This window comes from Arachis hypogaea, chromosome 14 (assembly GCF_003086295.3).
Source record: "Arachis hypogaea cultivar Tifrunner chromosome 14, arahy.Tifrunner.gnm2.J5K5, whole genome shotgun sequence".
In the NCBI taxonomy this organism is placed as follows: Eukaryota; Viridiplantae; Streptophyta; class Magnoliopsida; order Fabales; family Fabaceae; genus Arachis; species Arachis hypogaea.
The window spans coordinates 115219417-115222741 of NC_092049.1; the positions used below are offsets into that span (position 1 = coordinate 115219417).

The 3325-nt window shown below is 35.2% G+C and overlaps 1 non-coding gene across 1 annotated transcript; it reads left to right on the top strand.

The window, feature by feature from the left end:
- Positions 1-795: 795 nt before the first annotated feature.
- On the top strand, positions 796-903 carry LOC112745781 (small nucleolar RNA R71). The gene has a single exon (XR_003173692.1). It is a non-coding gene; the product is annotated as a small nucleolar RNA R71 (small nucleolar RNA).
- Positions 904-3325: the final 2422 nt, after the last annotated feature.

Below are 3325 nucleotides of genomic sequence, written 5' to 3' on the forward strand. Positions count from 1 at the left end.
CTCTTCCTTCTCTCCAGGTTTGGCCATGTGAGACGTGTTTATGGCCTTGCACTCTCTTTTTGGATTCTCTTCTGTATTGCTTGGGAGAGTACTAGGAGGGAGTTCAGTAATTTTCTTACTCAGCTGTCCCACTTGTGCCTCCAAATTTCTAATGAAAGACCTTGTTTCAGTCATGAAACTTTGAGTGGTTTTGATTAGATCAGAGACAATGGTTGCTAAGTCAGAATGGTTCTGCTTAGAATTCTCTGTTTGTTGCTGAAAAGGTGATGGAAAAGGCTTGCTATAGTTAAACCTGTTTCTTCCACCATTATTGTTGTTGAAACCTTGTTGAGGTCTCTGTTGATCCTTCCATGAGAGATTTGGATGATTTCTCCATGAAGGATTATAGGTGTTTCCTTAGGGTTCTCCCATGTAATTCACCTCTTCCATTGCTGGGTTCTCAGGATCATAAGCTTCTTCTTCAGAGGAAGCTTCCTTAGTACTACCTGTTTTTGCTTGCATTTTAGACAGACTCTGAGAAATCATATTGACTTGTTGGGTCAATATCTTATTCTGAGCTAATATGGCATTCAGAGTATCAATCTCAAGAACTCCTTTCTTCTGAGTTGTCCCATTATTCACAGGATTCCTTTCAGAAGTGTACATGAATTGGTTATTTGCAACCATTTCAATGAGTTCCTGAGCTTCTACAGGCGTCTTCTTCAGATGAAGAGATCCTCCAGCAGAGCTATCCAATGACATCTTGGATAGTTCAGACAGACCATCATAGAAAATACCTATGATGCTCCATTCAGAAAGCATGTCAGAAGGACATCTTCTGATTAATTGCTTGTATCTTTCCCAAGCTTCATAGAGAGATTCACCTTCCTTCTGTCTGAAGATTTGGACTTCCACTCTAAGCTTGCTCAATTTTTGAGGTGGAAAGAACTTTGCCAAGAAGGCATTGACTAGCTTTTCCCAAGAGTTCAGGCTTTCTTTGGGTTGTGAATCCAACCATGTCCTAGCTCTGTCTCTTACAGCAAAAGGGAAGAGCATAAGTCTGTAGACTTCAGGGTCAACCCCATTGGTCTTGACAGTGTCACAGATTTGCAAGAATTCAGCTAAGAACTGGTGAGGATCTTCCAATGGAAGTCTATGAAACTTGCAATTCTGTTGCATTAGAGAAACTAATTGAGGCTTAAGCTCAAAGTTGTTTGCTCCAATGCCAGGGATTGAGATGCTTCTCCCATAGAAGTCGGGAGTAGGTGCAGTAAAGTCACCAAGCACCTTCCTTCCATTGTTGGCATTGTTGTTTTCGGCTGCCATGGTTTCTTCTTCTTTGAAAAGCTCTGTTAGGCCCTCTAGAGAGAATTGTGCTTTAGCTTCTCTTAGCTTTCTCTTCAAGGTCCTTTCAAGTTCAGGATCAGCTTGAACAAGTATGCCTTTATCTTTGTTCCTGCTCATATGAAAGAGAAGAGAACAAGAAAGTAGGGAATCCTCTATGTCACAGTATAGAGATTCCTTGAGGTGTCAGAGGAAAGAAAGAATAGAAGGAAGAGGTAGATAGAAGAAAATTCGAACAAATAGAGAAGGATAGAGTTCGAATTGCACCTTGAGGAGGAGTGTTAGTCCCTTAAATAGAAGGATGTGAGAAGAGGGAAAGAATTTTTGAAAATAAATTAAAAAGATTTTGAAATAATTAAAAAGAAATTTGAAAATTTGATTGAGATTTTCGAAAATTAAGATTGGGAAAGAAATTAAGTGATTTTTGAAAAAGATTTTGAAATTAGAAATTAAAAAGATATTATTGAGAGTTAATTTTGAAAAAGATGTGATTGAAAAGATATGATTGAGGAGATATGATTGAAAATCAATTTTAAAAAAGAAAGTTTTAAAATTAAAGTTGATTACTTGACTAACAAGAAATTAAAAGATATGATTCTTAAAATTTAAAATTTGATCCTTTCTTAATAGGCAAGTAACAACTTGAAAATTTTGAAGTAAATCATTAATTATAGCAAGGATTTTCGAAAATTATAATAATAAAAAAATGGAAAGAAATTGATTTTTAAAGGATATGATTGAAAAGATATGATTTGAAAAAGATTTGATTTTGAAAAATTATGAAAATTTGAAAAAGATTTGAATTAAAAATAAAATCTTCCCTCTAGTGTCCTTTTGGCATTAAACGCCCAGAATGGCATCCATTCTGGCGTTTAACGCCCAAAATCCTACCTTTTTGGGTGTTGAACACCCAGCCAGGTACCCTAGCTGGCATTTAAACGCTAGTTTTCCTTCTTCACTGGGCGTTTTGAACGCCCAGCTTTTTCTGTTTGATTCCTCTACTAAATGTTCTGAATCTTCAATTCTCTGTATTATTGACTTGAAAAGACACAATTTTGAAAATATTTTTGGATTTTTAATGATGAGAAACAATAAAAATGCAACTAAGATCAAATAAACATTGCATGCAAGACACCAAACTTAAGAATTTTCATATAAGAGACACTAACGAATTGAGAATGCATATGAGAAACAACTAAACTCACAAAATAAGAGAATTTAAAGATCAGAGCTATGAAATCATCAAGAACAACTTGAAGATTAATGAAGAACATATTGCATATTTTTGAAAAATGCAAGAAGAATAAAGACATGCAATTGACACCAAACTTAAAAATTGATACTAGACTCAAACAAGAAACATAAAATATTTCTGATTTTTATGATTTTATAAATTTTTTTGTGATTTTCAAAAATTATATGAAAAAGAAAATAAAGGGATTCAAAACTTTTAATAAGAATTCCAGGAATCATGCAATGTTAGTCTAAAGCTTCAGTCTAAAAAGATTAGACATGTTTGGCCAAGCTTCAGCAGGACATTACATTTAGCAGCTAAATTGATGTCAATCAGCTTTTGTGATGATAAGAACATCACCTTGAAACTCTAGAATTCATTATTAAAAATTCTGAAAAGTACCTAATCTAAGCAACAAGATGAACCGTCAGTTGTCCAAACTCGAACAATCCCCGGCAACAGTGCCAAAAACTTGGTGCACGAAATTGTGATCATCAACAATGGCGCCAAAGGACTTGGAGCTCTTAAACATGAATCACACTTTGTCACAATTCCGCACAACTAACCAGCAAGTGCACTGGGTCATCCAAGTAATAAACCTTACGTGAGTAAGGGTCGATCCCACGGAGACTGTCGGCTTGAAGCAAGCTATGGTCACCTTGTAAATCTCAGTCAGGCGGATTCAGATGGTGATGGAGAATTGATAATTAAAAGATAAATAAAACATAAAATAAAGATAGAGATACTTATGTAATTTTTTGGTTGGAA